Source organism: Rattus norvegicus, chromosome 4 (assembly GCF_021556685.1).
Source record: "Rattus norvegicus strain SHRSP/BbbUtx chromosome 4, alternate assembly SHRSP_T2T, whole genome shotgun sequence".
Taxonomy (NCBI): Eukaryota; Metazoa; Chordata; class Mammalia; order Rodentia; family Muridae; genus Rattus; species Rattus norvegicus.
In genome coordinates, this window is record NC_141537.1 from 63848170 (window position 1) to 63861493 (window position 13324).

The 13324-nt window shown below is 44.7% G+C and overlaps 1 long non-coding RNA gene across 2 annotated transcripts; it reads right to left on the reverse strand.

Annotated features, from left to right (window-relative positions):
• Nucleotides 1-1255: 1255 nt before the first annotated feature.
• On the reverse strand, nucleotides 1256-8289 carry LOC148006256 (uncharacterized). Of its 2 annotated transcripts, none has more exons than XR_015686455.1 (2): nucleotides 7756-8289; nucleotides 1256-2888 (listed from the first exon to the last, which is right to left on the reverse strand). It is a non-coding gene; the product is annotated as an uncharacterized LOC148006256 (long non-coding RNA). The 2 variants fall into 2 exon arrangements; XR_015686456.1 differs by lacking the exon at nucleotides 7756-8289 and adding an exon at nucleotides 3203-4602.
• Between the last annotated feature and the right edge of the window lie 5035 nt (nucleotides 8290-13324).

Consider the following 13324-nt stretch of genomic DNA (forward strand, 5'->3'; position numbering starts at 1 on the left):
TAATAGACTGGTTGATGGGGCACAGAAAAGAACTTTTTTCAGTTCTAGGAATGAAATGTACACAATTTCCTATTCTGTAACAAAACCTTTTCTGGGGAGATGCAACATACACGTCTACTCAACCCCAGTAGGGAACTCATGACAGACCCAAGTCCGATTTGGTGAGCCAGTGGGTTTTATTAGGGTAATTTATGGGGTATGGTTTAGGGGGTATTGGCAGGAGCAGAAATGACTCAAAGACAGTTGCATCACCAATGCCCACCTTAGCATGGGTGACAGCTCACACAGCTGGGAAGAAGGAGACACAGCACAGCCTAACAGTTTGGAGAGTGTTCCTTTCAGGTGGTTGCTTGGTCTAATCCTCTTTCAGGCAGATCGGCAGGTTTCTGCCTCTTCCAGGCCCGTCTGGTCTCAGTCTTTTTCACAGCTTGGATTCTCCCAGCGTCTTATCGTCTTATCGGCCCCTCCGTTCTTATTGCTCCCTTTGGCAGGGAGGGGCCTAGGGGACTTTTGTCAGTTTCAGAAACTGAAGCTATTTTGAGTTTTCTTTTTTGCTTTCGTTTCGTTTCGTTTGTTTTACCTTATTAAGGAGCTTCCCTGCAGGACGGAATGTTCCGATCTCAGAGGAAAGTAACACAACACTTCCTTGCCAGGCAAGTCCCCCTAAGACAGAGCTTTAGCTTGCGACTTTTCCGAAGTGATTTTTTAGCATCTTGACCCAGTTCCTCACTGCATTGCTATGAGTGGCCTGCGGCTGTCATTTTCCACAGAACAATATGTACTTGAACTTTATTTTTTTGAGCAAAGGACTCTATCTCAGGCTGGCCTTGCACTCTCTATGTAGCCAACAATGACCTTGACTTTTAATCCTCTTTCATTTTTAATCCTAAGCACATGGCATCCTAGATGTGATTTCTACTATAGCCATGGTCGTCCTTAGACCTTCATTAATCACAGGTCATCGGACTTGGCTCGGAACAAAATCTTGTTTCCTGTCATTTTTTTCAGCTCTAAAAATCAGCAGCCAGAAACGTAGCAGAACAGTTTCCAAAGTACACATTACCTGGCAAAGACAGTCACGCCTCTTCTTCGTTCAACAAATACCTTCAATTTTACTTACAAAAAGAAAAAAAAATTATTTCCATGCTGAAATGAGACAGCCCCTGGCTTGGAATTGAAAGATCCCACGCAGAGAGACCCTTACTCAAGTCTTGGGAAATCGCGGACCCCAGACACAGAGAGACCATTTTGGATATAATAAGCAAAGGCGAGGTTTATTACGGAGACCTATTACAGAGATCTCCGGGCCGACACATATCCCACGCAGGAGACAGAGGTGTCGACCCCGAGAGGCTGGGAAAAAGAGTATTTAAAGGCAGAGGCTGTGAGCACCAGGGGATGGGGGATGTCAAAGGGGAATGCACCACAAGTTACAGGATTGTTTTATGGCTCCAGGAGATAAGGGGACGCCAGAAGGTTTTATGGCCCCCTGGTTCCTGGAACAGAGCTACTAAATCAGGAGAAGGGTAGGGTCTTCAGGTCCTCATTATTTTTAAACGTTTGTCAAAACTGATGGAGCATTTGTATTTGAAACACCTCTGGTTAGGCTTGGGCTGTCCGGTTTCTTGGAATGCTCTCTGTAGGACACAATGGCTGAAAAGCACAAGTAGGGGCTTATCAGGGTCTGGAGGATGGCCCTGAGTGAGCTGGGGGGGGATGTCTTCCTGCCAGACGTCCCATGAATCAGTCCCATTAACTCAGGCTGGTTCCTGCATTCCTTTTTTTTATGGCTTGTCAGTCCTGCCTGAACAGTGTTTCCTGTGCTCCTTTATCTTTATGGCCTGCTAGTCTTGGCTGCAGGGCTTAGCCCTGGGTCTGTGGCCTTTTGGGGTTTATTTTTTAATTTTTATATTTATAAACCTAGAATTCGTATAATTTTCTTTTCATTCCCGTCTTCTCCTATTAAATAATTCTAATCTTAGAATTTTGATATCAAGTCTTATTTGGTCTCACCAGTTGTCCTAACTGACTGGTACTGTTGTCTCACAACCATCAACCGCATAGCACCCACTCAATTTTTAACAAAAGCAATTAACCTGTTTGTCACGCAGGAGCCAAAAACTAAAACCAAGAAAATTATTAATAATGGCCCAGCTGTAGCAGAGAGTAGGGTAGTCATCTAGGGAGATCTACTAAACTAGCTCTCGAACCATCTCTGATGTGTTTTTCTGTCTGTCTTTTGTCTAACCTTTCTCTAAGTTTATTTATGGAGTCTTTAATTACTCCTGAATGGTCTGTATAGAAGCAACATTCTTTCAGTGTAGCACACAGACTCCTTCTTTAAGGAATATCAGGTCTAATCTTTTCTTATTTTGAAGGACTACCTCTGAGAGGGAGGTTAGGTATTCTTGGAGGTCAGCTAAAAAGTCTTTAGCATCAGGATTTTATCTGGACACTATCTAAACCTATATACCAAGGTCATGACTGTCTTTCAGAACTTCTAAACTTATATAGGTTGTGATCCCTGAGGCACAGTCCCAAGAAGTGTTAGGAGTATTAACATATGTAATGTTACATCATTTGTAATAGAAATCAAGCCTATCCCACACCTATCTTGATAGAACCCAGGACAAACATGACTGAATTTCCCTCTAGGTCCCAGCTCTCAGCCCTAACAGCTAGTACACGGCTGGTGAGGGCTGAGAATTGACGGCTGTCAGGGTGGTCAGCAGCACCAGGTACGGTCCTTTCCAGCGAGGCTCGAGTGTCTGGGCTCAGTGTAGCTGCTTCCGACCTGGAACTGATGGGATGTCTCAGGGGTCTCCGGGGCATAGGCTGCTGTCAGCTGTGAGCAGATTTCTTTCTGTATCACCTGTAGGTCTTTTAGCCTGGCACACAAATCATTATTACTATGGCACTATGACATGTTGGTTCAGTAACATCATCTAATACAGTCAGGGGAGCTTAGGCCCCATATAAGATCTCAAAGGGGGTAAAGCTGAGTCTGGAAGGGGTATTTCTTGCTCTGAAGAGAGCAAGAGGGAAGGAGTGTCACCCAGTCTGTGCCAGTCTCCATGGTCAATTTGGTCAGGGTCTCTTTTAGAGTTCTATTTATTTACTCTACGTGTCCTGAGCTTTGAGGTCTGTAAATACAATGTGATTTCTAATCGACCTCTAAATACTTGGCCACACCCTGGCTTACCTTGGCGGCGAAAGTAGGGCCGTTGTCTGACCAGATTACCTTGGGCATTCCAGACCTGGGGAAGATTTCTTCCAGTATCTTCTTGATGATTGTAGAGGCCGTCTCTCGTTTGGTGAGGAAAGCTTCTATCTATTCCTGAAAAAGTATCTACAAGCACTAGGAGATACTTGTGATTATATTTTTTCTGGTTTTATCTCAGTGAAGTTCACTTTGACTTTTTATTAAACTCTCTAGGTCTCTTTGTCTTGTTTGTTTGTTAAGCATTCACTTACTGACATATCTTATACTTTTTACTGTCTCTCTTGGCTAAAATCTTAAAGTCTATTACATATATTTTAACTATTTGGACAAACTTCTTATCTCCTAAATGAGTCCATTTCTTAATTTGGCAAAGTGAGTCTTTTGTTTGTTCTTTGGGGGGGGGGGGTACAGCTTTCTCCCCAAGTGTGTCATTGTCTTTTTATCTTTTAAACAACTTGGGCCTTTTCTTCTGTTGTACATTCTAAGTGAGGCCATCCCTTAGTCTAATCCCAGTTCCCAGTGGCTGTCTCTTGTAGGCCTGTAACCAGGATAGGCTCCTGTATAGCCATTTCTCGAGCCACTTTATCTGTTTTGTTACTGTCCCATGTCACTGAATCTCTTTCCTCCTGATATCCTGAGCAATGAATAGTACTCACAGTTGTTGGCTTCATCAGGGCATCTAAGAGATGGCAAAGGCATCTGTGGCGCTGATGTGCTGGGGGGTTGGGGTTCAGCCATTCTAGTTGACATTGTGTTGTCTACCATGGCAGCACCCACTTGTCTCTGACCTTTATTCGTGAAGAGAACTGTTCCCGTCTGTGGACAAGCTCCTCGGCTTTCAGCAGGGGTCAATCAGCCAGTCACAGAGGTCTTTCCTCCACCCATGGGCTTCTGTCAGTGTTTGACACTCGTGCTGTGGTGGCTCCAGGTCCGGATTGGGCAGCAAGGTGACCAGATTGTCCCCAACTGGTGGAGAATCTAGTCCATGGCAGCTGACTAGTGGTCCCATCTTTTGGGACACTCTATCAGCCACTCTATCACAGTTTAAGTCCTGGATTGGGTGATAATTGTCAGTGCCCGGCTGGCAGGAACGGTGTGTTCCAAGCAGAAAAGCACTAACTCATTCATCTCCCAGCATCAGTTACTGGTGTACTGAGACAGGTCTTAAGCTCCACATATACAGTCTATAGATATGTATACACATGGCCTCATCCAGCCATTTCAGCCCACGCAAGCCAATTTGGAGAGCAATTTTCTCATGAGCAAGGGATAGGGGCAGTCAGGGATGACCATGAATTAGTGGGTGGGTTACCCGGCCCACGCCAAGGTCCACTGTTCTTCGGGCAGTCCATAAGTATTGTTTGTTGTCAGTAGGCCCCTGTACCAAAGGTCTTTGGATACTGGCCCACTGGAGCATAGGAGCACAGAGCATTGGGTCCCTGTCCAGCACTCTAGGACCAAGAAGCTCTCCAGTGGCCCCTCTTGTTCTTTCTTGGGCAGTCCCTGACCCAGTGTCCTTTTTCTTTGTATTAGGCACACTGATCTTTAGCCAGGAATTCTCTTCTGTTGCCAGGTACTATCTTCCTAGGTTCCCTAACTACTGTGGCCAGTATATGTTCCTCTCTCGTCTTTTATCTCTCTTTAGCTCTCTAACTTCCTCTTCTTTTTGTCTCTTTTCTTCTCTAGCTTTCTGTTCTTTTTACCTCTTTCTTTTTTAACCTTATTTTCTCTGTAACTTATATTAACTCTCAGCAACTTAACTTAACCCTTTAAATTTCTGTAACATTTTCTTTATCCTTTTTTTATCTTAGCCAGATTGGTGGGGCATTTTTTAGCCCCTCAGAGACCCACCCTTGGAGCCTGGCAGCAGACCTGGAGCACTCCCTACCTTTAGGCGTCTGAAGAGAGCAGGCAGAAGTGAGGGCCTTCCATCCATCTCTGGAACACTTTTTCTGGCCTCTAGTAGGATTCTGTCTTTCCTCGGTGGTAAAGAAGACCTGTAACAGTTACTAACAAGCATCTCAAATGGGATGGTGAGAAAACAAGGGAATCTTGAGAATAGAGGTCCACTGAAGAGGGCAAATAGCATTTAGTCACACAGCTAAGCCAGGAGGCTTTCTTGGACAAAAAGACCTTGTGTCTGTGAAACAGAGAAGTGAGCAGAGGGGCAGTCTATCTGTTACAGGTTGTCTCTCTGGACTTAGATTTTCCCTTAAGGAGTACCTTCCTTTAGTGTCAGCTCAGTGGCTTTATCGCTCAAGAGACCCATCCTCTAAATGGCACTGGGCTTCCAGTAACAACTAATAACAAAAGGATGGAGAGACGTTAGAACCTGGGTGTTAGATTCTAAGCACTGACAAAAGAATTGTAACCAGTTCACTTGGGGCTTTCAGGACCTCAGTAGCAGCCCTTTACCAAACTTTCTCAGTGGGCTAAAGGCCCATGGAAAAGAAAACATTAATCCTGACCTTGGCCACAGCCAAAGCCTGAATTTTAAATCTTGACTGGCAAAACAAAACAAAGTTCTTTACAGTTTGTTGTAGATTCTTTGAAACTATTTTAGGGGCTTCTCTGCCCCCCAACCTGGGACATTTCGACCATAGGGGCAGGAACTGGCTGCTGTGGGGATAGGATCAAAGGCATTCTCCATGCTAATGATGACCAGTGAGAAAAGTAATTTAATGCTGGAGACTGACTCCTCTCTTGGAATAGGGCCAGCAGATAAGGCAGGCTCCTTAAAGAACTTCTCCTAATGAGCACTCTCTTTCTGTGAGCAAGAGTTGAAGGTCTGGCCACTAAAAGCAGAAATTCTTTTCTTGTTTTTGTTTTCTTTAGAGTCTTCCCCCACCTCACTCTCAGCCTTTTTAGATCATTCTTCCTGTAGCATTTCTAACACAGCCTGTCCCTTTTTTATATCCTGTTGACAGCATTTCTGATCTTTTAGGCAGCTACGCACTAAGTGTCATACCGGCTGAAACTCCGCCTTTAAGATTCCTTGCTCCCAAGCAAAATTTAAATCCTTTTTCAGCTTATCTCAGCTGTCCACCGTGAGATTCCCAGAGATCGCAAACCAAGGTGTAGCAATTCACTAAGAAATCTCTTTGTAGTGTTTCTTTTTATCCTAAACCTTTTTCTTTTAAACAGCTCCTGAAGAGCCAGAAAAATTGGGTGAGACTTGAGAAGTCCCCATGCTCGCTGTAGCAGCTCCGCAGCTAATTTCGCTCCCCCCTACTGTGTGTTGCGAGCACAAGCACAGATAAAACACTATGTTTTAAAAACTTAACGTTGGCTATCAACCAACACACCGCCACTAGAGCGGGGTCCATAAAATTAAGTTTTTTACTCACTATACTTGTTTCATACCGGAGGCCTAATCTGGGGAACTTTTTTATTTATGAGCGGTTTCTTCCTCAAGGCTTTTGTTAATGTCTGTTTACACAACTGTTAACAGCAGCTAGGTTGGTCAAAGGGAGTAAAGGGAGGGGTCTCTCTCCTTGGGGAGGAGGCTCAAGAGAGAAAGACAAAACTCCCTGGCAGAAAACAATTTCTCTCAAGCAAATTATTTTTAACTTTTAACTTAAGCACCAAGAGGACCAAGTAAAACTCTTTGACGAACAAAGCAAACAGTTTCATGATTTCAAACACAGTCGTCAGTCCAAGATTCAAACACAGTCGTCAGTCCAAAATTCAAACACAGTCGTCAGTCCAAAATTCAAACACAGTCGTCAGTCCAAAATTCAAACACAGTCGTCAGTCCAAAATTCAAAAACGAAACAAAAGCCAAAAAGACACTCGACAATACCACAGAAAACAAGCCAGACAAACAATATCAAGACAAAGCATCTTATAACCAACTTTCACAGATGCCTGGTACCTTCAGTACGTGGCCCAAACTGCAGCTTAACCTTAGCTGCTTTTGGGATGAGATGGACCATCTGATTCCACCTCCCAACAGGATTCCAGAGTGTCCTCTTGTCCTAACGACTAAGCACACTTGTCCGTGCCTATATTTAAATAGGCAGCCGAACTCGACCTCTGACGGAGTGGGATTCCTCGTCCACTCCCGCCTAGGTAAAAGGAGCATTCCATCTCCTTTGTTCCAGAAAACCAGAGTCAGGTCCTCCTGACTGTCCATAGCCGGGCTCTCCCGACTGTTCTCCGCCCGTGGAACGTCTTCCAGGGGCTGCAGCCTTGCGGGCCCGGGGCGTCCCCCCTTCCGCAGCCAGGGGGTCCTCACGGACCACAAAGGCAGCTGCACTGAGTGGGGATACACATCCACTCTCCTACAGGGCAGGAATACACATCCACCCTCTTACCACAGGGCAGGAATACACATCCACCCTCTCAGCACAAGGCAGGAATACCCATCTGCCCTCTTACCACAGGGCAGGAATACCCATCTGCCCTCTTAACACTGACCAGTACTAAGACACACATATATACACACACGGCGGAACCAAAACAGAGACAGACACAGACTGACAATTGCGGCGCCGCTCACACAGAAACACTCAGACAAACATCCAACTCACCTCCAAGGGGTCTTCGGAGTCTGGGGTAGTCGCGCAGATCCCGGACGAGCCCCCATAAATATGAAAGATCCCACGCAGAGAGACCCTTACTCAAGTCTTGGGAAATCGCGGACCCCAGACACAGAGAGACCATTTTGGATATAATAAGCAAAGGCGAGGTTTATTACGGAGACCTATTACAGAGATCTCCGGGCCGACACATATCCCACGCAGGAGACAGAGGTGTCGACCCCGAGAGGCTGGGAAAAAGAGTATTTAAAGGCAGAGGCTGTGAGCACCAGGGGATGGGGGATGTCAAAGGGGAATGCACCACAAGTTACAGGATTGTTTTATGGCTCCAGGAGATAAGGGGACGCCAGAAGGTTTTATGGCCCCCTGGTTCCTGGAACAGAGCTACTAAATCAGGAGAAGGGTAGGGTCTTCAGGTCCTCATTATTTTTAAACGTTTGTCAAAACTGATGGAGCATTTGTATTTGAAACACCTCTGGTTAGGCTTGGGCTGTCCGGTTTCTTGGAATGCTCTCTGTAGGACACAATGGCTGAAAAGCACAAGTAGGGGCTTATCAGGGTCTGGAGGATGGCCCTGAGTGAGCTGGGGGGGGATGTCTTCCTGCCAGACGTCCCATGAATCAGTCCCATTAACTCAGGCTGGTTCCTGCATTCCTTTTTTTTATGGCTTTTCAGTCCTGCCTGAACAGTGTTTCCTGTGCTCCTTTATCTTTATGGCCTGCTAGTCTTGGCTGCAGGGCTTAGCCCTGGGTCTGTGGCCTTTTGGGGTTTATTTTTTAATTTTTATATTTATAAACCTAGAATTCGTATAATTTTCTTTTCAGGAATGTGTCTCACGGAAAGTAGAGGGAAAAGCAGAAGGTTTACCCAGACTACAGGAAATGAACAGGAGACGAGGAAGGCTGTTGCCGTTTCCTCTCCAACCCGAATCGGCCCGTACAAAGAAAACACAACTCAATTAATGTGAAAATAATCCAGCGTCTAGATTTGGCAGATCCACCCTACACTGTCCTATTCCTAGCTCCCAAATCTCTCATCCCTTGCACCTTTTATTTGTCAAGTCTCCAGCTTCTTCTTCTGCCACGACGACTCTCTCCTCGCTTCTTCTCTTTCTCCTCCCCTGATTCCTCTAACTTTTCTCAGTTCCCCATCGTCTGCTCAACAGTCCCTTTTCCACCTATCTTCCTTACTCCTCTCCCAACTCTCTCTCCACTCAACTCTTTAATTCCCTCCCCCTTCCTCAGGTTCTACTGGCTCAACTGTCACCAACTGTCTTCTCTCACCCTATTCTCTGATTCTAATCCCCCTCTCACTCCCGACTTTTCCCTCTGTCCAAATCTCACGCTCTTGCCTTTATTTAACAAATTCAGAGAAAATTTCAAGGCAAACCACAACAGAAGGCTGCTTCGGGTTTAACAGGCGAAGGAAGTAATAGCAGTTGTTGGGAAAGGAGCTAGTGCATAATTACTCTCTAGGACCTGGCTTTATCCAGAGACAAGGCCCTGAGGCTGTGATCCAGCCTTGAGCAGGGAGAGCATTGGAAAGAATGATCAAAAGCAGTGTAACAGGGACTAAGCTGCTAACTCTTTACAAGCGGGAGAGAAGCTTCATTACAAGGAAACGTTTAAACTGAGAGTAGGAGATTCAGAGACAGAGATGTCTACCACAAAAGCGCGGGGTGGGGGGTGAGGGCAGAGGGGCTATGTCGGCATGAATGAAAATAGCCTCCACAGACTCATAGGGGTGGCATTGTTGTAGACGTGACCTTCTTGAGGAAGCCTGTCACTCACTGGGGTATTTGAGGTTTCAGAAGCTCAAGCCAGGCCTAGTGGTTTACTCTTTGAAAGGAAAAGTATCAGCTTAAAGAGATTTGTTTGCAGAGGGTTGGGAATGAGAGACAAAGATGGGAGATAGAGGATGAGGGAGAGGGAGGAGGAGTATTTGTCCCTAAGAACAAAGGACTGCCTCTGAATAGAGAGGAGACAGACTCACATAGCCCAATGGCAGTTTATAACTTCCTGTGGTTATTTTGTTCCCCGGTCTATGTAGGATTGAAGTATCCACACTTTGGTCTTCCTTCTTCTTAAGCTCCATATGGTTTATGGATTGTATTGTGGGTATTCTGAGCTTTTGGGCTAAAATCCACTTATCAGTGAGTAGACTCCAAAGATTCAAATAACCCTATTTTAAAAAATGGAGAACAGATCTAAACAGAGAATTCTCAACTGAGGAATCTTGAATGGCTGAAAAACACTTAAAGAAATGTTCAACATCCTTAGTCATCAAGGAAATGCAAATCAAAACAACCCTGAGATTCCACCTCACATCAGTCAGAATGGCTAAGATTAAAAACTCAGGTAACAGCAGATACTTGTGAGGATGTGGAGAAAGAGGAACACTCCTCCATTGTTGGTGGGATTGCCGACTGGTACAACCACTCTGGAAATCATTCTGGAGGTTCCTCAGAAAATTGGACATTGAACTACCTGAAGACCCAGCTATACGACTCCTGGGCATACACCCAAAAAAGATGCTCCAACATATAACAAGGACACATGCTTCACTATGTTCATAGCAGCCTTATTTATAATAGTCAGAAGCTGGAAACAACCCAAATGTCCTTCAACAGAAGAATGAGTACAGAAAATGTGGTACATCTACACAATGGAATATTACTCAGCTAAACAATGACTACATGAAATTCATAGGCAAATGGATGAAACTAGAAAATATCCTGAGTGAGGTAACCCAGTCACAAAAGAACACACATGTTATATACTCACTGATAATCTAATGATTTTTAGCAAGGCAGAGGAACTAGGACAAAAGGTCAAGGCCTGCCAGAGTCAGGCTGGCCAGAGTCCCTTCACTCTCTTTCTGTTGCCTTTGCATCCAGATGTAGAACTCTCAGCTGCCTCTTCAGCACCATGTCTGCTTGCATGATGCCATGCTTCCCGCCATGACAATCGTAGAATAAACTTCTGAACTGTAAGCCAGCCCCAGTTAAATACTTCCTTTATAAAAGTTGCCATGGCCATGGTGTCTCTTCATGGCAAAAGGAACTCTAGCTAAGACAGAAGTTTCAGAAAGAAATCTGTGGTAAAAATGCTAACACTTGGCTTTTATAAGTTGGGGGAAGGGATGAATAATACGTGATTTAGTTTAACACAGCGTATGTGACAAAGAACATTGAGGAGCCAGGCACCATAGATTAAAAGCTGTGAATCATAGCTCTCTAGCATACGTCTGAAGGGAATGGTGATGGTTGTGATAATTTATGCTTTCATGCAGGATCTAAAAGTTAGACATTTTGCTCTTAGTCATCGTTAATTTTGAAGACTTGATACAAGAATAAACACAACTTAAAGATTTTAATAAAATTTTGTGACTTGTGTCTTAATGTTTTGTCTCAATGAAGAGATACTATGATCATAGCAACTCTTACTAAAAAAAAACAAAACAAAAAAAAAAAAACCCAACATTTAATTTGGACTGGCTTAGAATTTCAGAGCTTTAGTTGCTTATCACTGTGGCGGGAAGCATGGCGGCACACAGGCATGGTGATGGAGGGGTCGCTGAGAGTTCTTTGATCCAGACTCACAGGCAGCAGGAAGAGAGACCCTGGGCCTAGATTCGGCCTTGAAAATGTCAAAGCTGAACGAATCCTTAGGATACATTATTTCCTTCAACAAAGCCACACCCCCTAATCCTCCCCAAGTAGTGCCACTTCCTGATGACTAAGCATTCACACATGTGTGAATGGGGTCATTCTTATTAAAACCACCACACCCTGGAAGCACTTTTTTGTATTGTTTGTTTTGGGGGCTGACAAGACTTTTCATTTACTGGTTCAAAGGAAGAGGCAAGGATGGACCTAAGTCAAGGTGACCCATTCTTGTCAGTGTGGAAACAAGCATGTGCAGGAGGCTGTCTGCCAGGAATGGCTTTCCTTCCCAAGCCAGAGCAGAGCCTCTCTGGCGGCATCCCACATCTTAGGGAGTGAAAGGTAGAAGTTCTAAGGTTGCCCCCCATAGACAAAGGTTTAGAGTAGAAGAAAGAAAGTGGTCAGGCCCTGAAACTGCATGTTCCAGGAACTAGCTGACCATAGAATGAATAATTACATCAGCTGGTTCAACAACTCTCTCCCAGGAACTAGCTAACCATAAAGTTAGATTAAATTCTTGAGAACAATCAAGAAACAGGGAGTTTCCCCTTGTGATTTTTCACTGGTATTCTCAACATTTTTCCACTGACGCCATCCCTATCCCCCTTAGGTTGTCAGGGTCGAACTCCTCTACCCCTGCATGGGATACTAGTCTTGACCCCAGTGCACTGGTTCCTATCAATAAACCTATGTGATTACAGCAAGGACGGTCTTACGTGAGTTCTTGGAGGGTTGCGTCATCCGGAGACTTGAGTGAGGGTCTCCCCGCTTCGGGGGTCTTTCAGGAGCATCACCCTTCTTTGTCTCCTTTGGTCCCAGCTTTCAGTAATTTATCTGCTGTGCTGCCTAAGTGCCTAAGTATTCCCCGTGGAGTGAATACCCTTAATCTCTCTACTCCCAGCTTGCCATTCAAATTAGAGAAGTAAACTAATGCCATTTCTCTTTTGGTTTTTAATTTTTTTTTTTCTCTTTTGGTTTTTAACTATCCTCCAGCAGTCTTACTGCTTTAATTTCTCTGGGACAATGTGATTCAGACCTACTTTTTCTTAACGGGTCAGATTTTATTAATTCCACCAGGGACGAATATGACCACTACCACAGTTTTGAGCCAGATTTGAAGCAAGCTATAATGGATACTAGCCAGGATGGTGGACTTTGGCCAGGTCCATTCCAGAGTTACCCCAAAATGGCTACGAGCTACACCGGCCAGATGCTTATAAAGGCAAACCCACGAGGCTATGTACTGCCCACCTTCATCCAATCAGGAGCAAGCGTACATCCTGATGTACTTCCAGCTCGCACATGATCAAGCGCATCCAGTGCAGTTGGGTCAACCAGACTTGTTCAGGGAAGTGAAAATATAGGCTTGTCATCTTATATGAACAACAGCCTCAAACAGCTTAGGAAGTATTTGTCCTCGGGTAAGAGAATTGCAGGTTAGAAGCATTTTTGTTTTATGGGTCTCTTAGGAACAGTAATTAAAACTTAAAACATAACTTTGGCTCTCACAATTTCTGTAGGAAGAATAATCATTCCTAAAAAAAAAAAATTAGCCATATAGCAACATATACTCTAGCAGGCTGGTGCTATGTCGCCTCAACACATAGCCAGGATTAATTTAAGACACCTGGATTCTCTAAAAGCTTTTTCCTTCATGGGCTCTGCTAAGGTCTGGATCTAGAATGTTTCTTGAGGGCCAAGGTGTTAAAGACATTGTCTTAAGTGTTGCTCTGTTGGGGGGCAGTGGAAACCTTCAGAGATGGGGTATAGCATGTACCAAGTCCTAAGATTGTCCTCCAACATCCCCCAAACCAGTCATTGGGGGTGCATGCTTATAATCTCAGCACTTGAGAAGTGAAGATAAGACCATCAAAAAGTTCAAGGTCACCCTGAGCT